Source organism: Lissotriton helveticus, chromosome 12, assembly GCF_964261635.1.
Source record: "Lissotriton helveticus chromosome 12, aLisHel1.1, whole genome shotgun sequence".
NCBI classification, from domain to species: Eukaryota; Metazoa; Chordata; class Amphibia; order Caudata; family Salamandridae; genus Lissotriton; species Lissotriton helveticus.
In genome coordinates this window covers 657389773-657415156 of record NC_136073.1, presented here as the reverse complement: position 1 = coordinate 657415156, position 25384 = coordinate 657389773, and the positions used below count along the sequence as shown (strand labels likewise).

The 25384-nt window shown below is 46.5% G+C and overlaps 24 non-coding genes across 24 annotated transcripts; all 24 read right to left on the bottom strand.

Moving 5' to 3' along the window:
* Window positions 1-466: 466 nt before the first annotated feature.
* On the bottom strand, window positions 467-582 carry LOC144800865 (U5 spliceosomal RNA). The gene has a single exon (XR_013604747.1). It is a non-coding gene; the product is annotated as a U5 spliceosomal RNA (small nuclear RNA).
* A 935-nt stretch (window positions 583-1517) lies between these two features.
* LOC144800718 (U5 spliceosomal RNA) lies at window positions 1518-1632 on the bottom strand. Its single transcript, XR_013604605.1, has one exon. It is a non-coding gene; the product is annotated as a U5 spliceosomal RNA (small nuclear RNA).
* Window positions 1633-2554: 922 nt separating this feature from the next.
* On the bottom strand, window positions 2555-2670 carry LOC144801075 (U5 spliceosomal RNA). Its single transcript, XR_013604951.1, has one exon. It is a non-coding gene; the product is annotated as a U5 spliceosomal RNA (small nuclear RNA).
* A 935-nt stretch (window positions 2671-3605) lies between these two features.
* LOC144800350 (U5 spliceosomal RNA) lies at window positions 3606-3720 on the bottom strand. Its single transcript, XR_013604260.1, has one exon. It is a non-coding gene; the product is annotated as a U5 spliceosomal RNA (small nuclear RNA).
* Window positions 3721-4655: 935 nt separating this feature from the next.
* On the bottom strand, window positions 4656-4770 carry LOC144800774 (U5 spliceosomal RNA). Its single transcript, XR_013604659.1, has one exon. It is a non-coding gene; the product is annotated as a U5 spliceosomal RNA (small nuclear RNA).
* A 935-nt stretch (window positions 4771-5705) lies between these two features.
* LOC144801492 (U5 spliceosomal RNA) lies at window positions 5706-5820 on the bottom strand. The gene has a single exon (XR_013605299.1). It is a non-coding gene; the product is annotated as a U5 spliceosomal RNA (small nuclear RNA).
* Window positions 5821-6756: 936 nt separating this feature from the next.
* LOC144800093 (U5 spliceosomal RNA) lies at window positions 6757-6871 on the bottom strand. The gene has a single exon (XR_013604011.1). It is a non-coding gene; the product is annotated as a U5 spliceosomal RNA (small nuclear RNA).
* Window positions 6872-7806: 935 nt separating this feature from the next.
* Window positions 7807-7921, bottom strand: LOC144801491 (U5 spliceosomal RNA). The gene has a single exon (XR_013605298.1). It is a non-coding gene; the product is annotated as a U5 spliceosomal RNA (small nuclear RNA).
* Window positions 7922-8856: 935 nt separating this feature from the next.
* LOC144801490 (U5 spliceosomal RNA) lies at window positions 8857-8971 on the bottom strand. The gene has a single exon (XR_013605297.1). It is a non-coding gene; the product is annotated as a U5 spliceosomal RNA (small nuclear RNA).
* A 935-nt stretch (window positions 8972-9906) lies between these two features.
* On the bottom strand, window positions 9907-10021 carry LOC144801489 (U5 spliceosomal RNA). Its single transcript, XR_013605296.1, has one exon. It is a non-coding gene; the product is annotated as a U5 spliceosomal RNA (small nuclear RNA).
* Window positions 10022-10957: 936 nt separating this feature from the next.
* On the bottom strand, window positions 10958-11072 carry LOC144800092 (U5 spliceosomal RNA). Its single transcript, XR_013604010.1, has one exon. It is a non-coding gene; the product is annotated as a U5 spliceosomal RNA (small nuclear RNA).
* A 935-nt stretch (window positions 11073-12007) lies between these two features.
* LOC144801488 (U5 spliceosomal RNA) lies at window positions 12008-12122 on the bottom strand. The gene has a single exon (XR_013605295.1). It is a non-coding gene; the product is annotated as a U5 spliceosomal RNA (small nuclear RNA).
* Window positions 12123-13057: 935 nt separating this feature from the next.
* LOC144800684 (U5 spliceosomal RNA) lies at window positions 13058-13172 on the bottom strand. The gene has a single exon (XR_013604573.1). It is a non-coding gene; the product is annotated as a U5 spliceosomal RNA (small nuclear RNA).
* A 935-nt stretch (window positions 13173-14107) lies between these two features.
* LOC144800813 (U5 spliceosomal RNA) lies at window positions 14108-14222 on the bottom strand. The gene has a single exon (XR_013604697.1). It is a non-coding gene; the product is annotated as a U5 spliceosomal RNA (small nuclear RNA).
* A 935-nt stretch (window positions 14223-15157) lies between these two features.
* Window positions 15158-15272, bottom strand: LOC144800091 (U5 spliceosomal RNA). The gene has a single exon (XR_013604009.1). It is a non-coding gene; the product is annotated as a U5 spliceosomal RNA (small nuclear RNA).
* A 935-nt stretch (window positions 15273-16207) lies between these two features.
* Window positions 16208-16322, bottom strand: LOC144800812 (U5 spliceosomal RNA). The gene has a single exon (XR_013604696.1). It is a non-coding gene; the product is annotated as a U5 spliceosomal RNA (small nuclear RNA).
* Window positions 16323-17257: 935 nt separating this feature from the next.
* Window positions 17258-17372, bottom strand: LOC144800089 (U5 spliceosomal RNA). Its single transcript, XR_013604007.1, has one exon. It is a non-coding gene; the product is annotated as a U5 spliceosomal RNA (small nuclear RNA).
* A 935-nt stretch (window positions 17373-18307) lies between these two features.
* LOC144800811 (U5 spliceosomal RNA) lies at window positions 18308-18422 on the bottom strand. The gene has a single exon (XR_013604695.1). It is a non-coding gene; the product is annotated as a U5 spliceosomal RNA (small nuclear RNA).
* Window positions 18423-19357: 935 nt separating this feature from the next.
* LOC144800088 (U5 spliceosomal RNA) lies at window positions 19358-19472 on the bottom strand. Its single transcript, XR_013604006.1, has one exon. It is a non-coding gene; the product is annotated as a U5 spliceosomal RNA (small nuclear RNA).
* Window positions 19473-20407: 935 nt separating this feature from the next.
* LOC144800956 (U5 spliceosomal RNA) lies at window positions 20408-20522 on the bottom strand. Its single transcript, XR_013604834.1, has one exon. It is a non-coding gene; the product is annotated as a U5 spliceosomal RNA (small nuclear RNA).
* Window positions 20523-21457: 935 nt separating this feature from the next.
* LOC144800087 (U5 spliceosomal RNA) lies at window positions 21458-21572 on the bottom strand. Its single transcript, XR_013604005.1, has one exon. It is a non-coding gene; the product is annotated as a U5 spliceosomal RNA (small nuclear RNA).
* A 935-nt stretch (window positions 21573-22507) lies between these two features.
* Window positions 22508-22622, bottom strand: LOC144800810 (U5 spliceosomal RNA). Its single transcript, XR_013604694.1, has one exon. It is a non-coding gene; the product is annotated as a U5 spliceosomal RNA (small nuclear RNA).
* Window positions 22623-23557: 935 nt separating this feature from the next.
* On the bottom strand, window positions 23558-23672 carry LOC144800086 (U5 spliceosomal RNA). The gene has a single exon (XR_013604004.1). It is a non-coding gene; the product is annotated as a U5 spliceosomal RNA (small nuclear RNA).
* A 935-nt stretch (window positions 23673-24607) lies between these two features.
* On the bottom strand, window positions 24608-24722 carry LOC144801486 (U5 spliceosomal RNA). The gene has a single exon (XR_013605293.1). It is a non-coding gene; the product is annotated as a U5 spliceosomal RNA (small nuclear RNA).
* Between the last annotated feature and the right edge of the window lie 662 nt (window positions 24723-25384).

Here is a 25384-nt window from a genome sequence, read left to right as displayed (position 1 = left end):
TAGAGGCACATAAAACAGGACTGGCGTGCAGCTTCAAGTGTACCTGAGAGGAGTCTGACTCAGGATTGGCCACCCTCTCAGGGCACCGACTCAGGATTGGCCAACCTCTATAGGGCACCTCTAACGGGCACAAATAATGGGCAAGCCCTATGAAAAGCACAGCGTGAGTCTAGGTGCCACCTTGAAAAAGGAGGGTGACGTCTGGCCTCTGACAGCAGGAATATTAAGAGCGGAGAAAACATACTGCCTGCTATCGTGAAATTTCAAGATAGTCACGAAAAGCAATCTCATGCACTGCACAAGCTCTTTCCCATGATGCACCTCTCCTGCACTCTGTCTATGCAAATGAGCAAGCAGAGAGTTCAGGAATAAAACACCTAAGCTCATGTCCCCAAAAAACAGCAGCAGACAACTCGCAGATATATTCACCAATTTCTAATGCTTTTCTTTTAAACACAAGATAAACAGCCTCACCGGTGGTAAGGCTTAAAAAAATTGAATAAACTCGTAAATGTTCCTCTCCACGGAAATCTTTAGTAAAAGGCGAAAGATTTTTTCATTTTGAAGAGAAAACCAGAGTAAGTTAGAATATGGCTCTCTGGGGGTAAGTGGCACCACATCAAAGACCCCGTCATTGCGAGGGTGAGGACCTGAGAGGTATTTTCAAAATCTAAGAAAGAGGACAAGAACCAGGCCGGTGAGGGAAGCAGGCCCAAATTTCAGAGTCTCTGCTCAAAGCACAGAAAATCAAAAAGGTGGACAGTTCCCATGCGTCTGTCTGGGAATATGCAAATTATTTTCTGTACACACCTCAGCTCATTAGGAGGCGTTGCGGCTGCTGGGCAAGGGGAACGGGAAGCGTGCATCAGGCTTTAGGTGAAGTGGCACTGTAGGACTTTTGTCCCCCAGCGATTTTACGCTTTCCACACCATCCTTCCAATCGTTAGGCTGTGAGCCACCACTGTGCTCTGCACATAGCCATGCACTTTAAGTCCCTTTTTCGCACGTACTTTCATTAAACCTGAATATAGAAGTATATATCTGTCTAGGCTAGAGGCACATGAAACAGGACTGGCGTGCCGCTTCAAGTGTACCTGAGAGGAATCTGACTCAGGATTGGCCACCCTCTCAGGGCACCGACTCAGGATTGGCCAACCTCTATGGGGCACCTCTAACATGCACAAATAACGGGCAAGCCCTATGAAAAGCACAGCGTGAGTCTAGGTGCCACCTTGAAAAAGGAGGGTGACGTCTGGCCTCTGACAGCAGGAATATTAAGAGAGGAGAAAACATACTGCCTGCTATCGTGAAATTCCAAGATAGTCACGAAAAGCAATCTCATGCACTGCACAAGCTCTTTCCCATGATGCACCTCTCCTGCACTCTGTCGATGCAAATGAGCAAGCAGAGAGTTCAGGAATAAAACACCTAAGCTCATGTCCCCAAAAAACAGCAGCAGACAACTCGCAGATATATTCACCAATTTCTAATGCTTTTCTTTTAAACACACGATAAACAGCCTCACCTGTGGTAAGGCTTAAAAAAATTGAATAAACTCGTAAATGTTCCTCTCCACGAAAATCTTTAGTAAAAGGCAAAAGATTTTTTCGTTTTGAAGAGAAACCAGAGTAAGTTAGAATATGGCTCTCTGGGGGTAAGTGGCACCACATCAAAGACCCCGTCATTGCGAGGGTGAGGACCTGAGAGGTATTTTTAGGCTCTAAGAAAGAGGACAAGAACCAGGCCAGTGAGGGAAGCAGGCCCAATTTTCAGAGTCTCTGCTCAAAGCACAGAAAATCAAAAAGGTGGACAGTTCCCATGCGTCTGTCTGGAAATATGCAAATTCTTTTCTGTACACACCTCAGCTCATTAGGAAGCGTTGCGGCTGCTGGGCAAGGGGAACGGGAAGCGTGCATCAGGCTTTAGGTGAAGTGACACTGTAGGACTTTTGTCCCCCAGCGATTTTACGCTTTCCACACCATCCTTCCAATCGATAGGCTGTGAGCCACCACTGTGCTCTGCACATAGCCATGCACTTTAAGTACCTTTTTCGCACGTACTTTCATTAAACCTGAATATAGAAGTATATATCTGTCTAGGCTAGAGGCACATGAAACAGGACTGGCGTGCCGCTTCAAGTGTACCTGAGAGGAATCTGACTCATGATTGGCCACCCTCTCAGGGCACCGACTCAGGATTGGCCAACCTCTATGGGGCACCTCTAACGGGCAAGCCCTATGAAAAGCACAAGGTGAGTCTAGGTGCCACCTTGAAAAAGGAGGGTGACGTCTGGCCTCTGACAGCAGGAATATTAAGAGAGGAGAAAACATACTGCCTGCTATCGTGAAATTCCAAGATAGTCACGAAAAGCAATCTCATGCACTGCACAAGCTCTTTCCCATGATGCACCTCTCCTGCACTCTGTCTATGCAAATGAGCAAGCAGAGAGTTCAGGAATAAAACACCTAAGCTCATGTCCCCAAAAAACAGCAGCAGACAACTCGCAGATATATTCACCAATTTCTAATGCTTTTCTTTTAAACACAAGATAAACAGCCTCACCGGTGGTAAGGCTTAAAAAAATTGAATAAACTCGTAAATGTTCCGCTCCACGGAAATCTTTAGTAAAAGGCGAAATATTTTTTCGTTTTGAAGAGAAAACTAGAGTAAGTTAGAATATGGCTCTCTGGGGGTAAGTAGCACCACATCAAAGACCCCGTCATTGCGAGGGTGAGGACCTGAGAGGTATTTTCAAAATCTAAGAAAGAGGACAAGAACCAGGCCGGTGAGGGAAGCAGGCCCAAATTTCAGAGTCTCTGCTCAAAGCACAGAAAATCAAAAAGGTGGACAGTTCCCATGCGTCTGTCTGGGAATATGCAAATTCTTTTCTGTACATACCTCAGCTCATTAGGAGGCGTTGCGGCTGCTGGGCAAGGGGAACGGGAAGCGTGCATCAGGCTTTAGGTGAAGTGGCACTGTAGGACTTTTGTCCCCCAGCGATTTTACGCTTTCCACACCATCCTTCCAATCGTTAGGCTGTGAGCCACCACTGTGCTCTGCACATAGCCATGCACTTTAAGTCCCTTTTTCGCACGTACTTTCATTAAACCTGAATATAGAAGTATATATCTGTCTAGGCTAGAGGCACATGAAACAGGACTGGCGTGCCGCTTCAAGTGTACCTGAGAGGAATCTGACTCAGGATTGGCCACCCTCTCAGGGCACCGACTCAGGATTGGCCAACCTCTATGGGGCACCTCTAACGTGCACAAATAACGGGCAAGCCCTATGAAAAGCAGAGCGTGAGTCTAGGTGCCACCTTGAAAAAGGAGGGTGACGTCTGGCCTCTGACAGCAGGAATATTAAGAGAGGAGAAAACATACTGCCTGCTATCGTGAAATTCCAAGATAGTCACGAAAAGCAATCTCATGCACTGCACAAGCTCTTTCCCATGATGCACCTCTCCTGCACTCTGTCGATGCAAATGAGCAAGCAGAGAGTTCAGGAATAAAACACCTAAGCTCATGTCCCCAAAAAACAGCAGCAGACAACTCGCAGATATATTCACCAATTTCTAATGCTTTTCTTTTAAACACACGATAAACAGCCTCACCTGTGGTAAGGCTTAAAAAAATTGAATGAACTCGTAAATGTTCCTCTCCACGGAAATCTTTAGTAAAAGGCGAAAGATTTTTTCGTTTTGAAGAGAAACCAGAGTAAGTTAGAATATGGCTCTCTGGGGGTAAGTGGCACCACATCAAAGACCCCGTCATTGCGAGGGTGAGGACCTGAGAGGTATTTTTAGGCTCTAAGAAAGAGGACAAGAACCAGGCCAGTGAGGGAAGCAGGCCCAATTTTCAGAGTCTCTGCTCAAAGCACAGAAAATCAAAAAGGTGGACAGTTCCCATGCGTCTGTCTGGAAATATGCAAATTCTTTTCTGTACACACCTCAGCTCATTAGGAGGCGTTGCGGCTGCTGGGCAAGGGGAACGGGAAGCGTGCATCAGGCTTTAGGTGAAGTGACACTGTAGGACTTTTGTCCCCCAGCGATTTTACGCTTTCCACACCATCCTTCCAATCGATAGGCTGTGAGCCACCACTGTGCTCTGCACATAGCCATGCACTTTAAGTCCCTTTTTCGTACGTACTTTCATTAAACCTGAATATAGAAGTATATATCTGTCTAGGCTAGAGGCACATGAAACAGGACTGGCGTGCCGCTTCAAGTGTACCTGAGAGGAATCTGACTCAGGATTGGCCACCCTCTCAGGGCACCGACTCAGGATTGGCCAACCTCTATGGGGCACCTCTAACGTGCACAAATAACGGGCAAGCCCTATGAAAAGCACAGCGTGAGTCTAGGTGCCACCTTGAAAAAGGAGGGTGACGTCTGGCCTCTGACAGCAGGAATATTAAGAGAGGAGAAAACATACTGCCTGCTATCGTGAAATTCCAAGATAGTCACGAAAAGCAATCTCATGCACTGCACAAGCTCTTTCCCATGATGCACCTCTCCTGCACTCTGTCGATGCAAATGAGCAAGCAGAGAGTTCAGGAATAAAACACCTAAGCTCATGTCCCCAAAAAACAGCAGCAGACAACTCGCAGATATATTCACCAATTTCTAATGCTTTTCTTTTAAACACACGATAAACAGCCTCACCTGTGGTAAGGCTTAAAAAAATTGAATAAACTCGTAAATGTTCCTCTCCACGGCAATCTTTAGTAAAAGGCGAAAGATTTTTTCGTTTTGAAGAGAAACCAGAGTAAGTTAGCATATGGCTCTCTGGGGGTAAGTGGCACCACATCAAAGACCCCGTCATTGCGAGGGTGAGGACCTGAGAGGTATTTTTAGGCTCTAAGAAAGAGGACAAGAACCAGGCCAGTGAGGGAAGCAGGCCCAATTTTCAGAGTCTCTGCTCAAAGCACAGAAAATCAAAAAGGTGGACAGTTCCCATGCGTCTGTCTGGAAATATGCAAATTCTTTTCTGTACACACCTCAGCTCATTAGGAGGCGTTGCGGCTGCTGGGCAAGGGGAACGGGAAGCGTGCATCAGGCTTTAGGTGAAGTGACACTGTAGGACTTTTGTCCCCCAGCGATTTTACGCTTTCCACACCATCCTTCCAATCGATAGGCTGTGAGCCACCACTGTGCTCTGCACATAGCCATGCACTTTAAGTCCCTTTTTCGTACGTACTTTCATTAAACCTGAATATAGAAGTATATATCTGTCTAGGCTAGAGGCACATGAAACAGGACTGGCGTGCCGCTTCAAGTGTACCTGAGAGGAATCTGACTCAGGATTGGCCATCCTCTCAGGGCACCGACTCAGGATTGGCCAACCTCTATGGGGCACCTCTAACGTGCACAAATAACGGGCAAGCCCTATGAAAAGCACAGCGTGAGTCTAGGTGCCACCTTGAAAAAGGAGGGTGACGTCTGGCCTCTGACAGCAGGAATATTAAGAGAGGAGAAAACATACTGCCTGCTATCATGAAATTCCAAGATAGTCACGAAAAGCAATCTCATGCACTGCACAAGCTCTTTCCCATGATGCACCTCTCCTGCACTCTGTCGATGCAAATGAGCAAGCAGAGAGTTCAGGAATAAAACACCTAAGCTCATGTCCCCAAAAAACAGCAGCAGACAACTCGCAGATATATTCACCAATTTCTAATGCTTTTCTTTTAAACACACGATAAACAGCCTCACCTGTGGTAAGGCTTAAAAAAATTGAATAAACTCGTAAATGTTCCTCTCCACGGAAATCTTTAGTAAAAGGCGAAAGATTTTTTCGTTTTGAAGAGAAACCAGAGTAAGTTAGAATATGGCTCTCTGGGGGTAAGTGGCACCACATCAAAGACCCCGTCATTGCGAGGGTGAGGACCTGAGAGGTATTTTTAGGCTCTAAGAAAGAGGACAAGAACCAGGCCAGTGAGAGAAGCAGGCCCAATTTTCAGAGTCTCTGCTCAAAGCACAGAAAATCAGAAAAGGTGGACAGTTCCCATGCGTCTGTCTGGGAATATGCAAATTCTTTTCTGTACACACCTCAGCTCATTAGGAGGCGTTGCGGCTGCTGGGCAAGGGGAACGGGAAGCGTGCATCAGGCTTTAGGTGAAGTGGCACTGTAGGACTTTTGTACCCCAGCGATTTTACGCTTTCCACACCATCCTTCCAATCGTTAGGCTGTGAGCCACCACTGTGCTCTGCACAAAGCCATGCACTTTAAGTCCCTTTTTCGCACGTACTTTCATTAAACCTGAATATAGAAGTATATATCTGTCTAGGCTAGAGGCACATGAAACAGGACTGGCGTGCCGCTTCAAGTGTACCTGAGAGGAATCTGACTCAGGATTGGCCACCCTCTCAGGGCACCAACTCAGGATTGGCCAACCTCTATGGGGCACCTCTAACGGGCACAAATAATGGGCAAGCCCTATGAAAAGCACAGCGTGAGTCTAGGTGCCACCTTGAAAAAGGAGGGTGACGTCTGGCCTCTGACAGCAGGAATATTAAGAGAGGAGAAAACATACTGCCTGCTATCGTGAAATTCCAAGATAGTCACGAAAAGCAATCTCATGCACTGCACAAGCTCTTTCCCATGATGCACCTCTCCTGCACTCTGTCTATGCAAATGAGCAAGCAGAGAGTTCAGGAATAAAACACCTAAGCTCATGTCCCCAAAAAACAGCAGCAGACAACTCGCAGGTATATTCACCAATTTCTAATGCTTTTCTTTTAAACACAAGATAAACAGCCTCACCGGTGGTAAGGCTTAAAAAAATTGAATAAACTCGTAAATGTTCCTCTCCACGGAAATCTTTAGTAAAAGGCGAAAGATTTTTTCGTTTTGAAGAGAAACCAGAGTAAGTTAGAATATGGCTCTCTGGGGGTAAGTGGCACCACATCAAAGACCCCGTCATTGCGAGGGTGAGGACCTGAGAGGTATTTTCAAAATCTAAGAAAGAGGACAAGAACCAGGCCGGTGAGGGAAGCAGGCCCAAATTTCAGAGTCTCTGCTCAAAGCACAGAAAATCAAAAAGGTGGACAGTTCCCATGCGTCTGTCTGGGAATATGCAAATTCTTTTCTGTACACACCTCAGCTCATTAGGAGGCGTTGCGGCTGCTGGGCAAGGGGAACGGGAAGCGTGCATCAGGCTTTAGGTGAAGTGGCACTGTAGGACTTTTGTACCCCAGCGATTTTACGCTTTCCACACCATCCTTCCAATCGTTAGGCTGTGAGCCACCACTGTGCTCTGCACATAGCCATGCACTTTAAGTCCCTTTTTCGCACGTACTTTCATTAAACCTGAATATAGAAGTATATATCTGTCTAGGCTAGAGGCACATGAAACAGGACTGGCGTGCCGCTTCAAGTGTACCTGAGAGGAATCTGACTCAGGATTGGCCATCCTCTCAGGGCACCGACTCAGGATTGGCCAACCTCTATGGGGCACCTCTAACGTGCACAAATAACGGGCAAGCCCTATGAAAAGCACAGCGTGAGTCTAGGTGCCACCTTGAAAAAGGAGGGTGACGTCTGGCCTCTGACAGCAGGAATATTAAGAGAGGAGAAAACATACTGCCTGCTATCATGAAATTCCAAGATAGTCACGAAAAGCAATCTCATGCACTGCACAAGCTCTTTCCCATGATGCACCTCTCCTGCACTCTGTCGATGCAAATGAGCAAGCAGAGAGTTCAGGAATAAAACACCTAAGCTCATGTCCCCAAAAAACAGCAGCAGACAACTCGCAGATATATTCACCAATTTCTAATGCTTTTCTTTTAAACACACGATAAACAGCCTCACCTGTGGTAAGGCTTAAAAAAATTGAATAAACTCGTAAATGTTCCTCTCCACGGAAATCTTTAGTAAAAGGCGAAAGATTTTTTCGTTTTGAAGAGAAACCAGAGTAAGTTAGAATATGGCTCTCTGGGGGTAAGTGGCACCACATCAAAGACCCCGTCATTGCGAGGGTGAGGACCTGAGAGGTATTTTCAAAATCTAAGAAAGAGGACAAGAACCAGGCCGGTGAGGGAAGCAGGCCCAAATTTCAGAGTCTCTGCTCAAAGCACAGAAAATCAAAAAGGTGGACAGTTCCCATGCGTCTGTCTGGGAATATGCAAATTCTTTTCTGTACACACCTCAGCTCATTAGGAGGCGTTGCGGCTGCTGGGCAAGGGGAACGGGAAGCGTGCATCAGGCTTTAGGTGAAGTGGCACTGTAGGACTTTTGTACCCCAGCGATTTTACGCTTTCCACACCATCCTTCCAATCGTTAGGCTGTGAGCCACCACTGTGCTCTGCACATAGCCATGCACTTTAAGTCCCTTTTTCGCACGTACTTTCATTAAACCTGAATATAGAAGTATATATCTGTCTAGGCTAGAGGCACATGAAACAGGACTGGCGTGCCGCTTCAAGTGTACCTGAGAGGAATCTGACTCAGGATTGGCCATCCTCTCAGGGCACCGACTCAGGATTGGCCAACCTCTATGGGGCACCTCTAACGTGCACAAATAACGGGCAAGCCCTATGAAAAGCACAGCGTGAGTCTAGGTGCCACCTTGAAAAAGGAGGGTGACGTCTGGCCTCTGACAGCAGGAATATTAAGAGAGGAGAAAACATACTGCCTGCTATCATGAAATTCCAAGATAGTCACGAAAAGCAATCTCATGCACTGCACAAGCTCTTTCCCATGATGCACCTCTCCTGCACTCTGTCGATGCAAATGAGCAAGCAGAGAGTTCAGGAATAAAACACCTAAGCTCATGTCCCCAAAAAACAGCAGCAGACAACTCGCAGATATATTCACCAATTTCTAATGCTTTTCTTTTAAACACACGATAAACAGCCTCACCTGTGGTAAGGCTTAAAAAAATTGAATAAACTCGTAAATGTTCCTCTCCACGGAAATCTTTAGTAAAAGGCGAAAGATTTTTTCGTTTTGAAGAGAAACCAGAGTAAGTTAGAATATGGCTCTCTGGGGGTAAGTGGCACCACATCAAAGACCCCGTCATTGCGAGGGTGAGGACCTGAGAGGTATTTTTAGGCTCTAAGAAAGAGGACAAGAACCAGGCCAGTGAGGGAAGCAGGCCCAATTTTCAGAGTCTCTGCTCAAAGCACAGAAAATCAAAAAGGTGGACAGTTCCCATGCGTCTGTCTGGGAATATGCAAATTCTTTTCTGTACACACCTCAGCTCATTAGGAGGCGTTGCGGCTGCTGGGCAAGGGGAACGGGAAGCGTGCATCAGGCTTTAGGTGAAGTGGCACTGTAGGACTTTTGTACCCCAGCGATTTTACGCTTTCCACACCATCCTTCCAATCGTTAGGCTGTGAGCCACCACTGTGCTCTGCACATAGCCATGCACTTTAAGTCCCTTTTTCGTACGTACTTTCATTAAACCTGAATATAGAAGTATATATCTGTCTAGGCTAGAGGCACATGAAACAGGACTGGCGTGCCGCTTCAAGTGTACCTGAGAGGAATCTGACTCAGGATTGGCCATCCTCTCAGGGCACCGACTCAGGATTGGCCAACCTCTATGGGGCACCTCTAACGTGCACAAATAACGGGCAAGCCCTATGAAAAGCACAGCGTGAGTCTAGGTGCCACCTTGAAAAAGGAGGGTGACGTCTGGCCTCTGACAGCAGGAATATTAAGAGAGGAGAAAACATACTGCCTGCTATCATGAAATTCCAAGATAGTCACGAAAAGCAATCTCATGCACTGCACAAGCTCTTTCCCATGATGCACCTCTCCTGCACTCTGTCGATGCAAATGAGCAAGCAGAGAGTTCAGGAATAAAACACCTAAGCTCATGTCCCCAAAAAACAGCAGCAGACAACTCGCAGATATATTCACCAATTTCTAATGCTTTTCTTTTAAACACACGATAAACAGCCTCACCTGTGGTAAGGCTTAAAAAAATTGAATAAACTCGTAAATGTTCCTCTCCACGGAAATCTTTAGTAAAAGGCGAAAGATTTTTTCGTTTTGAAGAGAAACCAGAGTAAGTTAGAATATGGCTCTCTGGGGGTAAGTGGCACCACATCAAAGACCCCGTCATTGCGAGGGTGAGGACCTGAGAGGTATTTTTAGGCTCTAAGAAAGAGGACAAGAACCAGGCCAGTGAGAGAAGCAGGCCCAATTTTCAGAGTCTCTGCTCAAAGCACAGAAAATCAGAAAAGGTGGACAGTTCCCATGCGTCTGTCTGGGAATATGCAAATTCTTTTCTGTACACACCTCAGCTCATTAGGAGGCGTTGCGGCTGCTGGGCAAGGGGAACGGGAAGCGTGCATCAGGCTTTAGGTGAAGTGGCACTGTAGGACTTTTGTACCCCAGCGATTTTACGCTTTCCACACCATCCTTCCAATCGTTAGGCTGTGAGCCACCACTGTGCTCTGCACAAAGCCATGCACTTTAAGTCCCTTTTTCGCACGTACTTTCATTAAACCTGAATATAGAAGTATATATCTGTCTAGGCTAGAGGCACATGAAACAGGACTGGCGTGCCGCTTCAAGTGTACCTGAGAGGAATCTGACTCAGGATTGGCCACCCTCTCAGGGCACCGACTCAGGATTGGCCAACCTCTATGGGGCACCTCTAACGGGCACAAATAATGGGCAAGCCCTATGAAAAGCACAGCGTGAGTCTAGGTGCCACCTTGAAAAAGGAGGGTGACGTCTGGCCTCTGACAGCAGGAATATTAAGAGAGGAGAAAACATACTGCCTGCTATCGTGAAATTCCAAGATAGTCACGAAAAGCAATCTCATGCACTGCACAAGCTCTTTCCCATGATGCACCTCTCCTGCACTCTGTCTATGCAAATGAGCAAGCAGAGAGTTCAGGAATAAAACACCTAAGCTCATGTCCCCAAAAAACAGCAGCAGACAACTCGCAGGTATATTCACCAATTTCTAATGCTTTTCTTTTAAACACAAGATAAACAGCCTCACCGGTGGTAAGGCTTAAAAAAATTGAATAAACTCGTAAATGTTCCTCTCCACGGAAATCTTTAGTAAAAGGCGAAAGATTTTTTCGTTTTGAAGAGAAACCAGAGTAAGTTAGAATATGGCTCTCTGGGGGTAAGTGGCACCACATCAAAGACCCCGTCATTGCGAGGGTGAGGACCTGAGAGGTATTTTCAAAATCTAAGAAAGAGGACAAGAACCAGGCCGGTGAGGGAAGCAGGCCCAAATTTCAGAGTCTCTGCTCAAAGCACAGAAAATCAAAAAGGTGGACAGTTCCCATGCGTCTGTCTGGGAATATGCAAATTCTTTTCTGTACACACCTCAGCTCATTAGGAGGCGTTGCGGCTGCTGGGCAAGGGGAACGGGAAGCGTGCATCAGGCTTTAGGTGAAGTGGCACTGTAGGACTTTTGTACCCCAGCGATTTTACGCTTTCCACACCATCCTTCCAATCGTTAGGCTGTGAGCCACCACTGTGCTCTGCACATAGCCATGCACTTTAAGTCCCTTTTTCGCACGTACTTTCATTAAACCTGAATATAGAAGTATATATCTGTCTAGGCTAGAGGCACATGAAACAGGACTGGCGTGCCGCTTCAAGTGTACCTGAGAGGAATCTGACTCAGGATTGGCCATCCTCTCAGGGCACCGACTCAGGATTGGCCAACCTCTATGGGGCACCTCTAACGTGCACAAATAACGGGCAAGCCCTATGAAAAGCACAGCGTGAGTCTAGGTGCCACCTTGAAAAAGGAGGGTGACGTCTGGCCTCTGACAGCAGGAATATTAAGAGAGGAGAAAACATACTGCCTGCTATCATGAAATTCCAAGATAGTCACGAAAAGCAATCTCATGCACTGCACAAGCTCTTTCCCATGATGCACCTCTCCTGCACTCTGTCGATGCAAATGAGCAAGCAGAGAGTTCAGGAATAAAACACCTAAGCTCATGTCCCCAAAAAACAGCAGCAGACAACTCGCAGATATATTCACCAATTTCTAATGCTTTTCTTTTAAACACACGATAAACAGCCTCACCTGTGGTAAGGCTTAAAAAAATTGAATAAACTCGTAAATGTTCCTCTCCACGGAAATCTTTAGTAAAAGGCGAAAGATTTTTTCGTTTTGAAGAGAAACCAGAGTAAGTTAGAATATGGCTCTCTGGGGGTAAGTGGCACCACATCAAAGACCCCGTCATTGCGAGGGTGAGGACCTGAGAGGTATTTTTAGGCTCTAAGAAAGAGGACAAGAACCAGGCCAGTGAGGGAAGCAGGCCCAATTTTCAGAGTCTCTGCTCAAAGCACAGAAAATCAAAAAGGTGGACAGTTCCCATGCGTCTGTCTGGGAATATGCAAATTCTTTTCTGTACACACCTCAGCTCATTAGGAGGCGTTGCGGCTGCTGGGCAAGGGGAACGGGAAGCGTGCATCAGGCTTTAGGTGAAGTGGCACTGTAGGACTTTTGTACCCCAGCGATTTTACGCTTTCCACACCATCCTTCCAATCGTTAGGCTGTGAGCCACCACTGTGCTCTGCACATAGCCATGCACTTTAAGTCCCTTTTTCGCACGTACTTTCATTAAACCTGAATATAGAAGTATATATCTGTCTAGGCTAGAGGCACATGAAACAGGACTGGCGTGCCGCTTCAAGTGTACCTGAGAGGAATCTGACTCAGGATTGGCCACCCTCTCAGGGCACCGACTCAGGATTGGCCAACCTCTATGGGGCACCTCTAACGTGCACAAATAACGGGCAAGCCCTATGAAAAGCACAGCGTGAGTCTAGGTGCCACCTTGAAAAAGGAGGGTGACGTCTGGCCTCTGACAGCAGGAATATTAAGAGAGGAGAAAACATACTGCCTGCTATCGTGAAATTCCAAGATAGTCACGAAAAGCAATCTCATGCACTGCACAAGCTCTTTCCCATGATGCACCTCTCCTGCACTCTGTCAATGCAAATGAGCAAGCAGAGAGTTCAGGAATAAAACACCTAAGCTCATGTCCCCAAAAAACAGCAGCAGACAACTCGCAGATATATTCACCAATTTCTAATGCTTTTCTTTTAAACACACGATAAACAGCCTCACCTGTGGTAAGGCTTAAAAAAATTGAATAAACTCGTAAATGTTCCTCTCCATGGAAATCTTTAGTAAAAGGCGAAAGATTTTTTCGTTTTGAAGAGAAACCAGAGTAAGTTAGAATATGGCTCTCTGGGGGTAAGTGGCACCACATCAAAGACCCCGTCATTGCGAGGGTGAGGACCTGAGAGGTATTTTTAGGCTCTAAGAAAGAGGACAAGAACCAGGCCAGTGAGGGAAGCAGGCCCAAATTTCAGAGTCTCTGCTCAAAGCACAGAAAATCAAAAAGGTGGACAGTTCCCATGCGTCTGTCTGGGAATATGCAAATTCTTTTCTGTACACACCTCAGCTCATTAGGAGGCGTTGCGGCTGCTGGGCAAGGGGAACGGGAAGCGTGCATCAGGCTTTAGGTGAAGTGGCACTGTAGGACTTTTGTCCCCCAGCGATTTTACGCTTTCCACACCATCCTTCCAATCGTTAGGCTGTGAGCCACCACTGTGCTCTGCACATAGCCATGCACTTTAAGTCCCTTTTTCGCACGTACTTTCATTAAACCTGAATATGGAAGTATATATCTGTCTAGGCTAGAGGCACATGAAACAGGACTGGCGTGCCGCTTCAAGTGTACCTGAGAGGAATCTGACTCAGGATTGGCCACCCTCTCAGGGCACCGACTCAGGATTGGCCAACCTCTATGGGGCACCTCTAACGTGCACAAATAACAGGCAAGCCCTATGAAAAGCACAGCGTGAGTCTAGGTGCCACCTTGAAAAAGGAGGGTGACGTCTGGCCTCTGACAGCAGGAATATTAAGAGAGGAGAAAACATACTGCCTGCTATCGTGAAATTCCAAGATAGTCACGAAAAGCAATCTCATGCACTGCACAAGCTCTTTCCCATGATGCACCTCTCCTGCACTCTGTCTATGCAAATGAGCAAGCAGAGAGTTCAGGAATAAAACACCTAAGCTCATGTCCCCAAAAAACAGCAGCAGACAACTCGCAGATATATTCACCAATTTCTAATGCTTTTCTTTTAAACACAAGATAAACAGCCTCACCGGTGGTAAGGCTTAAAAAAATTGAATAAACTCGTAAATGTTCCTCTCCACGGCAATCTTTAGTAAAAGGCGAAAGATTTTTTCGTTTTGAAGAGAAACCAGAGTAAGTTAGAATATGGCTCTCTGGGGGTAAGTGGCACCACATCAAAGACCCCGTCATTGCGAGGGTGAGGACCTGAGAGGTATTTTCAAAATCTAAGAAAGAGGACAAGAACCAGGCCAGTGAGGGAAGCAGGCCCAATTTTCAGGGTCTCTGCTCAAAGCACAGAAAATCAAAAAGGTGGACAGTTCCCATGCGTCTGTCTGGAAATATGCAAATTCTTTTCTGTACACACCTCAGCTCATTAGGAGGCGTTGCGGCTGCTGGGCAAGGGGAACGGGAAGCGTGCATCAGGCTTTAGGTGAAGTGACACTGTAGGACTTTTGTCCCCCAGCGATTTTACGCTTTCCACACCATCCTTCCAATCGATAGGCTGTGAGCCACCACTGTGCTCTGCACATAGCCATGCACTTTAAGTCCCTTTTTCGCACGTACTTTCATTAAACCTGAATATAGAAGTATATATCTGTCTAGGCTAGAGGCACATGAAACAGGACTGGTTTGCCGCTTCAAGTGTACCTGAGAGGAATCTGACTCATGATTGGCCACCCTCTCAGGGCACCGACTCAGGATTGGCCAACCTCTATGGGGCACCTCTAACGGGCACAAATAATGGGCAAGCCCTATGAAAAGCACAGCGTGAGTCTAGGTGCCACCTTGAAAAAGGAGGGTGACGTCTGGCCTCTGACAGCAGGAATATTAAGAGAGGAGAAAACATACTGCCTGCTATCGTGAAATTCCAAGATAGTCACGAAAAGCAATCTCATGCACTGCACAAGCTCTTTCCCATGATGCACCTCTCCTGCACTCTGTCTATGCAAATGAGCAAGCAGAGAGTTCAGGAATAAAACACCTAAGCTCATGTCCCCAAAAAACAGCAGCAGACAACTCGCAGATATATTCACCAATTTCTAATGCTTTTCTTTTAAACACAAGATAAACAGCCTCACCGGTGGTAAGGCTTAAAAAAATTGAATAAACTCGTAAATGTTCCTCTCCACGGAAATCTTTAGTAAAAGGCGAAAGATTTTTTCGTTTTGAAGAGAAACCAGAGTAAGTTAGAATATGGCTCTCTGGGGGTAAGTGGCACCACATCAAAGACCCCGTCATTGCGAGGGTGAGGACCTGAGAGGTATTTTCAAAATCTAAGAAAGAGGACAAGAACCAGGCCGGTGAGGGAAGCAGGCCCAAATTTCAGAGTCTCTGCTCAAAGCACAGAAAATCAAAAAGGTGGACAGTTCCCATGCGTCTGTCTGGGAATATGCAAATTCTTTTCTGTACACACCTCAGCTCATTAGGAGGCGTTGCGGCTGCTGGGCAAGGGGAACGGGAAGCGTGCATCAGGCTTTAGGTGAAGTGGCACTGTAGGACTTTTGTACCCCAACGATTTTACGCTTTCCACACCATCCTTCCAATCGTTAGGCTGTGAGCCACCACTGTGCTCTGCACATAGCCATGCACTTTAAGTCCCTTTTTCGCACGTACTTTCATTAAACCTGAATATGGAAGTATATATCTGTCTAGGCTAGAGGCACATGAAACAGGACTGGCGTGCCGCTTCAAGTGTACCTGAGAGGAATCTGACTCGGGATTGGCCACCCTCTCAGAGCACCGACTCAGGATTGGCCAACCTCTATGGGGCACCTCTAACGTGCACAAATAACAGGCAAGCCCTATGAAAAGCACAGCGTGAGTCTAGGTGCCACCTTGAAAAAGGAGGGTGACGTCTGGCCTCTGACAGCAGGAATATTAAGAGAGGAGAAAACATACTGCCTGCTATCGTGAAATTCCAAGATAGTCACGAAAAGCAATCTCATGCACTGCACAAGCTCTTTCCCATGATGCACCTCTCCTGCACTCTGTCTATGCAAATGAGCAAGCAGAGAGTTCAGGAATAAAACACCTAAGCTCATGTCCCCAAAAAACAGCAGCAGACAACTCGCAGATATATTCACCAATTTCTAATGCTTTTCTTTTAAACACAAGATAAACAGCCTCACCGGTGGTAAGGCTTAAAAAAATTGAATAAACTCGTAAATGTTCCTCTCCACGGCAATCTTTAGTAAAAGGCGAAAGATTTTTTCGTTTTGAAGAGAAACCAGAGTAAGTTAGAATATGGCTCTCTGGGGGTAAGTGGCACCACATCAAAGACCCCGTCATTGCGAGGGTGAGGACCTGAGAGGTATTTTCAAAATCTAAGAAAGAGGACAAGAACCAGGCCAGTGAGGGAAGCAGGCCCAATTTTCAGAGTCTCTGCTCAAAGCACAGAAAATCAAAAAGGTGGACAGTTCCCATGCGTCTGTCTGGAAATATGCAAATTCTTTTCTGTACACACCTCAGCTCATTAGGAGGCGTTGCGGCTGCTGGGCAAGGGGAACGGGAAGCGTGCATCAGGCTTTAGGTGAAGTGACACTGTAGGACTTTTGTCCCCCAGCGATTTTACGCTTTCCACACCATCCTTCCAATCGATAGGCTGTGAGCCACCACTGTGCTCTGCACATAGCCATGCACTTTAAGTCCCTTTTTCGCACGTACTTTCATTAAACCTGAATATAGAAGTATATATCTGTCTAGGCTAGAGGCACATGAAACAGGACTGGCGTGCCGCTTCAAGTGTACCTGAGAGGAATCTGACTCATGATTGGCCACCCTCTCAGGGCACCGACTCAGGATTGGCCAACCTCTATGGGGCACCTCTAACGGGCACAAATAACGGGCAAGCCCTATGAAAAGCACAGCGTGAGTCTAGGTGCCACCTTGAAAAAGGAGGGTGACGTCTGGCCTCTGACAGCAGGAATATTAAGAGAGGAGAAAACATACTGCCTGCTATCGTGAAATTCCAAGATAGTCACGAAAAGCAATCTCATGCACTGCACAAGCTCTTTCCCATGATGCACCTCTCCTGCACTCTGTCTATACAAATGAGCAAGCAGAGAGTTCAGGAATAAAACACCTAAGCTCATGTCCCCAAAAAACAGCAGCAGACAACTCGCAGATATATTCACCAATTTCTAATGCTTTTCTTTTAAACACAAAATAAACAGCCTCACCGGTGGTAAGGCTTAAAAAAATTGAATAAACTCGTAAATGTTCCTCTCCACGGAAATCTTTAGTAAAAGGCGAAAGATTTTTTCGTTTTGAAGAGAAACCAGAGTAAGTTAGAATATGGCTCTCTGGGGGTAAGTGGCACCACATCAAAGACCCCGTCATTGCGAGGGTGAGGACCTGAGAGGTATTTTTAGGCTCTAAGAAAGAGGACAAGAACCAGGCCAGTGAGGGAAGCAGGCCCAAATGTCAGAGTCTCTGCTCAAAGCACAGAAAATCAAAAAGGTGGACAGTTCCCATGCGTCTGTCTGGGAATATGCAAATTCTTTTCTGTACACACCTCAGCTCATTAGGAGGCGTTGCGGCTGCTGGGCAAGGGGAACGGGAAGCGTGCATCAGGCTTTAGGTGAAGTGGCACTGTAGGACTTTTGTCCCCCAGCGATTTTACGCTTTCCACACCATCCTTCCAATCGTTAGGCTGTGAGCCACCACTGTGCTCTGCACATAGCCATGCACTTTAAGTCCCTTTTTCGCACATACTTTCATTAAACCTGAATATGGAAGTATATATCTGTCTAGGCTAGAGGCACATGAAACAGGACTGGCGTGCCGCTTCAAGTGTACCTGAGAGGAATCTGACTCAGGATTGGCCACCCTCTCAGGGCACCGACTCAGGATTGGCCAACCTCTATGGGGCACCTCTAACGTGCACAAATAACAGGCAAGCCCTATGAAAAGCACAGCGTGAGTCTAGGTGCCACCTTGAAAAAGGAGGGTGACGTCTGGCCTCTGACAGCAGGAATATTAAGAGAGGAGAAAACATACTGCCTGCTATCGTGAAATTCCAAGATAGTCACGAAAAGCAATCTCATGCACTGCACAAGCTCTTTCCCATGATGCACCTCTCCTGCACTCTGTCTATGCAAATGAGCAAGCAGAGAGTTCAGGAATAAAACACCTAAGCTCATGTCCCCAAAAAACAGCAGCAGACAACTCGCAGATATATTCACCAATTTCTAATGCTTTTCTTTTAAACACAAGATAAACAGCCTCACCGGTGGTAAGGCTTAAAAAAATTGAATAAACTCGTAAATGTTCCTCTCCACGGCAATCTTTAGTAAAAGGCGAAAGATTTTTTCGTTTTGAAGAGAAACCAGAGTAAGTTAGAATATGGCTCTCTGGGGGTAAGTGGCACCACATCAAAGACCCCGTCATTGCGAGGGTGAGGACCTGAGAGGTATTTTCAAAATCTAAGAAAGAGGACAAGAACCAGGCCAGTGAGGGAAGCAGGCCCAATTTTCAGAGTCTCTGCTCAAAGCACAGAAAATCAAAAAGGTGGACAGTTCCCATGCGTCTGTCTGGAAATATGCAAATTCTTTTCTGTACACACCTCAGCTCATTAGGAGGCGTTGCGGCTGCTGGGCAAGGGGAACGGGAAGCGTGCATCAGGCTTTAGGTGAAGTGACACTGTAGGACTTTTGTCCCCCAGCGATTTTACGCTTTCCACACCATCCTTCCAATCGATAGGCTGTGAGCCACCACTGTGCTCTGCACATAGCCATGCACTTTAAGTCCCTTTTTCGCACGTACTTTCATTAAACCTGAATATAGAAGTATATATCTGTCTAGGCTAGAGGCATATGAAACAGGACTGGCGTGCCGCTTCAAGTGTACCTGAGAGGAATCTGACTCATGATTGGCCACCCTCTCAGGGCACCGACTCAGGATTGGCCAACCTCTATGGGGCACCTCTAACGGGCACAAATAACGGGCAAGCCCTATGAAAAGCACAGCGTGAGTCTAGGTGCCACCTTGAAAAAGGAGGGTGACGTCTGGCCTCTGACAGCAGGAATATTAAGAGAGGAGAAAACATACTGCCTGCTATCGTGAAATTCCAAGATAGTCACGAAAAGCAATCTCATGCACTGCACAAGCTCTTTCCCATGATGCACCTCTCCTGCACTCTGTCTATACAAATGAGCAAGCAGAGAGTTCAGGAATAAAACACCTAAGCTCATGTCCCCAAAAAACAGCAGCAGACAACTCGCAGATATATTCACCAATTTCTAATGCTTTTCTTTTAAACACAAAATAAACAGCCTCACCGGTGGTAAGGCTTAAAAAAATTGAATAAACTCGTAAATGTTCCTCTCCACGGAAATCTTTAGTAAAAGGCGAAAGATTTTTTCGTTTTGAAGAGAAACCAGAGTAAGTTAGAATATGGCTCTCTGGGGGTAAGTGGCACCACATCAAAGACCCCGTCATTGCGAGGGTGAGGACCTGAGAGGTATTTTCAAAATCTAAGAAAGAGGACAAGAACCAGGCCGGTGAGGGAAGCAGGCCCAAATTTCAGAGTCTCTGCTCAAAGCACAGAAAATCAAAAAGGTGGACAGTTCCCATGCGTCTGTCTGGGAATATGCAAATTCTTTTCTGTACACACCTCAGCTCATTAGGAGGCGTTGCGGCTGCTGGGCAAGGGGAACGGGAAGCGTGCATCAGGCTTTAGATGAAGTGGCACTGTAGGACTTTTGTACCCCAACGATTTTACGCTTTCCACACCATCCTTCCAATCGTTAGGCTGTGAGCCACCACTGTGCTCTGCACATAGCCATGCACTTTAAGTCCCTTTTTCGCACGTACTTTCATTAAACCTGAATATGGAAGTATATATCTGTCTAGGCTAGAGGCACATGAAACAGGACTGGCGTGCCGCTTCAAGTGTACCTGAGAGGAATCTGACTCGGGATTGGCCACCCTCTCAGAGCACCGACTCAGGATTGGCCAACCTCTATGGGGCACCTCTAACGTGCACAAATAACAGGCAAGCCCTATGAAAAGCACAGCGTGAGTCTAGGTGCCACCTTGAAAAAGGAGGGTGACGTCTGGCCTCTGACAGCAGGAATATTAAGAGAGGAGAAAACATACTGCCTGCTATCGTGAAATTCCAAGATAGTCACGAAAAGCAATCTCATGCACTGCACAAGCTCTTTCCCATGATGCACCTCTCCTGCACTCTGTCTATGCAAATGAGCAAGCAGAGAGTTCAGGAATAAAACACCTAAGCTCATGTCCCCAAAAAACAGCAGCAGACAACTCGCAGATATATTCACCAATTTCTAATGCTTTTCTTTTAAACACAAGATAAACAGCCTCACCGGTGGTAAGGCTTAAAAAAATTGAATAAACTCGTAAATGTTCCTCTCCACGGCAATCTTTAGGAAAAGGCGAAAGATTTTTTCGTTTTGAAGAGAAACCAGAGTAAGTTAGAATATGGCTCTCTGGGGGTAAGTGGCACCACATCAAAGACCCCGTCATTGCGAGGGTGAGGACCTGAGAGGTATTTTCAAAATCTAAGAAAGAGGACAAGAACCAGGCCAGTGAGGGAAGCAGGCCCAATTTTCAGAGTCTCTGCTCAAAGCACAGAAAATCAAAAAGGTGGACAGTTCCCATGCGTCTGTCTGGAAATATGCAAATTCTTTTCTGTACACACCTCAGCTCATTAGGAGGCGTTGCGGCTGCTGGGCAAGGGGAACGGGAAGCGTGCATCAGGCTTTAGGTGAAGTGACACTGTAGGACTTTTGTCCCCCAGCGATTTTACGCTTTCCACACCATCCTTCCAATCGATAGGCTGTGAGCCACCACTGTGCTCTGCACATAGCCATGCACTTTAAGTCCCTTTTTCGCACGTACTTTCATTAAACCTGAATATAGAAGTATATATCTGTCTAGGCTAGAGGCACATGAAACAGGACTGGCGTGCCGCTTCAAGTGTACCTGAGAGGAATCTGACTCATGATTGGCCACCCTCTCAGGGCACCGACTCAGGATTGGCCAACCTCTATGGGGCACCTCTAACGGGCACAAATAACGGGCAAGCCCTATGAAAAGCACAGCGTGAGTCTAGGTGCCACCTTGAAAAAGGAGGGTGACGTCTGGCCTCTGACAGCAGGAATATTAAGAGAGGAGAAAACATACTGCCTGCTATCGTGAAATTCCAAGATAGTCACGAAAAGCAATCTCATGCACTGCACAAGCTCTTTCCCATGATGCACCTCTCCTGCACTCTGTCTATACAAATGAGCAAGCAGAGAGTTCAGGAATAAAACACCTAAGCTCATGTCCCCAAAAAACAGCAGCAGACAACTCGCAGATATATTCACCAATTTCTAATGCTTTTCTTTTAAACACAAAATAAACAGCCTCACCGGTGGTAAGGCTTAAAAAAATTGAATAAACTCGTAAATGTTCCTCTCCACGGAAATCTTTAGTAAAAGGCGAAAGATTTTTTCGTTTTGAAGAGAAACCAGAGTAAGTTAGAATATGGCTCTCTGGGGGTAAGTGGCACCACATCAAAGACCCCGTCATTGCGAGGGTGAGGACCTGAGAGGTATTTTTAGGCTCTAAGAAAGAGGACAAGAACCAGGCCAGTGAGGGAAGCAGGCCCAAATGTCAGAGTCTCTGCTCAAAGCACAGAAAATCAAAAAGGTGGACAGTTCCCATGCGTCTGTCTGGGAATATGCAAATTCTTTTCTGTACACACCTCAGCTCATTAGGAGGCGTTGCGGCTGCTGGGCAAGGGGAACGGGAAGCGTGCATCAGGCTTTAGGTGAAGTGGCACTGTAGGACTTTTGTCCCCCAGCGATTTTACGCTTTCCACACCATCCTTCCAATCGTTAGGCTGTGAGCCACCACTGTGCTCTGCACATAGCCATGCACTTTAAGTCCCTTTTTCGCACGTACTTTCATTAAACCTGAATATGGAAGTATATATCTGTCTAGGCTAGAGGCACATGAAACAGGACTGGCGTGCCGCTTCAAGTGTACCTGAGAGGAATCTGACTCAGGATTGGCCACCCTCTCAGGGCACCGACTCAGGATTGGCCAACCTCTATGGGGCACCTCTAACGTGCACAAATAACAGGCAAGCCCTATGAAAAGCACAGCGTGAGTCTAGGTGCCACCTTGAAAAAGGAGGGTGACGTCTGGCCTCTGACAGCAGGAATATTAAGAGAGGAGAAAACATACTGCCTGCTATCGTGAAATTCCAAGATAGTCACGAAAAGCAATCTCATGCACTGCACAAGCTCTTTCCCATGATGCACCTCTCCTGCACTCTGTCTATGCAAATGAGCAAGCAGAGAGTTCAGGAATAAAACACCTAAGCTCATGTCCCCAAAAAACAGCAGCAGACAACTCGCAGATATATTCACCAATTTCTAATGCTTTTCTTTTAAACACAAGATAAACAGCCTCACCGGTGGTAAGGCTTAAAAAAATTGAATAAACTCGTAAATGTTCCTCTCCACGGCAATCTTTAGTAAAAGGCGAAAGATTTTTTCGTTTTGAAGAGAAACCAGAGTAAGTTAGAATATGGCTCTCTGGGGGTAAGTGGCACCACATCAAAGACCCCGTCATTGCGAGGGTGAGGACCTGAGAGGTATTTTCAAAATCTAAGAAAGAGGACAAGAACCAGGCCAGTGAGGGAAGCAGGCCCAATTTTCAGAGTCTCTGCTCAAAGCACAGAAAATCAAAAAGGTGGACAGTTCCCATGCGTCTGTCTGGAAATATGCAAATTCTTTTCTGTACACACCTCAGCTCATTAGGAGGCGTTGCGGCTGCTGGGCAAGGGGAACGGGAAGCGTGCATCAGGCTTTAGGTGAAGTGACACTGTAGGACTTTTGTCCCCCAGCGATTTTACGCTTTCCACACCATCCTTCCAATCGATAGGCTGTGAGCCACCACTGTGCTCTGCACATAGCCATGCACTTTAAGTCCCTTTTTCGCACGTACTTTCATTAAACCTGAATATAGAAGTATATATCTGTCTAGGCTAGAGGCACATGAAACAGGACTGGCGTGCCGCTTCAAGTGTACCTGAGAGGAATCTGACTCATGATTGGCCACCCTCTCAGGGCACCGACTCAGGATTGGCCAACCTCTATGGGGCACCTCTAACGGGCACAAATAACGGGCAAGCCCTATGAAAAGCACAGCGTGAGTCTAGGTGCCACCTTGAAAAAGGAGGGTGACGTCTGGCCTCTGACAGCAGGAATATTAAGAGAGGAGAAAACATACTGCCTGCTATCGTGAAATTCCAAGATAGTCACGAAAAGCAATCTCATGCACTGCACAAGCTCTTTCCCATGATGCACCTCTCCTGCACTCTGTCTATACAAATGAGCAAGCAGAGAGTTCAGGAATAAAACACCTAAGCTCATGTCCCCAAAAAACAGCAGCAGACAACTCGCAGATATATTCACCAATTTCTAATGCTTTTCTTTTAAACACAAAATAAACAGCCTCACCGGTGGTAAGGCTTAAAAAAATTGAATAAACTCGTAAATGTTCCTCTCCACGGAAATCTTTAGTAAAAGGCGAAAGATTTTTTCGTTTTGAAGAGAAACCAGAGTAAGTTAGAATATGGCTCTCTGGGGGTAAGTGGCACCACATCAAAGACCCCGTCATTGCGAGGGTGAGGACCTGAGAGGTATTTTCAAAATCTAAGAAAGAGGACAAGAACCAGGCCGGTGAGGGAAGCAGGCCCAAATTTCAGAGTCTCTGCTCAAAGCACAGAAAATCAAAAAGGTGGACAGTTCCCATGCGTCTGTCTGGGAATATGCAAATTCTTTTCTGTACACACCTCAGCTCATTAGGAGGCATTGCGGCTGCTGGGCAAGGGGAACGGGAAGCGTGCATCAGGCTTTAGGTGAAGTGGCACTGTAGGACTTTTGTACCCCAGCGATTTTACGCTTTCCACACCATCCTTCCAATCGTTAGGCTGTGAGCCACCACTGTGCTCTGCACATAGCCATGCACTTTAAGTCCCTTTTTCGCACGTACTTTCATTAAACCTGAATATAGAAGTATATATCTGTCTAGGCTAGAGGCACATGAAACAGGACTGGCGTGCCGCTTCAAGTGTACCTGAGAGGAATCTGACTCAGGATTGGCCACCCTCTCAGGGCACCGACTCAGGATTGGCCAACCTCTATGGGGCACCTCTAACGTGCACAAATAACGGGCAAGCCCTATGAAAAGCACAGCGTGAGTCTAGGTGCCACCTTGAAAAAGGAGGGTGACGTCTGGCCTCTGACAGCAGGAATATTAAGAGAGGAGAAAACATACTGCCTGCTATCGTGAAATTCCAAGATAGTCACGAAAAGCAATCTCATGCACTGCACAAGCTCTGTCCCATGATGCACCTCTCCTGCACTCTGTCGATGCAAATGAGCAAGCAGAGAGTTCAGGAATAAAACACCTAAGCTCATGTCCCCAAAAAACAGCAGCAGACAACTCGCAGATATATTCACCAATTTCTAATGCTTTTCTTTTAAACACACGATAAACAGCCTCACCTGTGGTAAGGCTTAAAAAAATTGAATAAACTCGTAAATGTTCCTCTCCACGGAAATCTTTAGTAAAAGGCGAAAGATTTTTTCGTTTTGAAGAGAAACCAGAGTAAGTTAGAATATGGTTCTCTGGGGGTAAGTGGCACCACATCAAAGACCCCGTCATTGCGAGGGTGAGGACCTGAGAGGTATTTTTAGGCTCTAAGAAAGAGGACAAGAACCAGGCCAGTGAGGGAAGCAGGCCCAATTTTCAGAGTCTCTGCTCAAAGCACAGAAAATCAAAAAGGTGGACAGTTCCCATGCGTCTGTCTGGAAATATGCAAATTCTTTTCTGTACACACCTCAGCTCATTAGGAGGCGTTGCGGCTGCTGGGCAAGGGGAACGGGAAGCGTGCATCAGGCTTTAGGTGAAGTGACACTGTAGGACTTTTGTCCCCCAGCGATTTTACGCTTTCCACACCATCCTTCCAATCGTTAGGCTGTGAGCCACCACTGTGCTCTGCACATAGCCATGCACTTTAAGTCCCTTTTTCGCACGTACTTTCATTAAACCTGAATATGGAAGTATATATCTGTCTAGGCTAGAGGCACATGAAACAGGACTGGCGTGCCGCTTCAAGTGTACCTGAGAGGAATCTGACTCAGGATTGGCCACCCTCTCAGGGCACCGACTCAGGATTGGCCAACCTCTATGGGGCACCTCTAACGTGCACAAATAACAGGCAAGCCCTATGAAAAGCACAGCGTGAGTCTAGGTGCCACCTTGAAAAAGGAG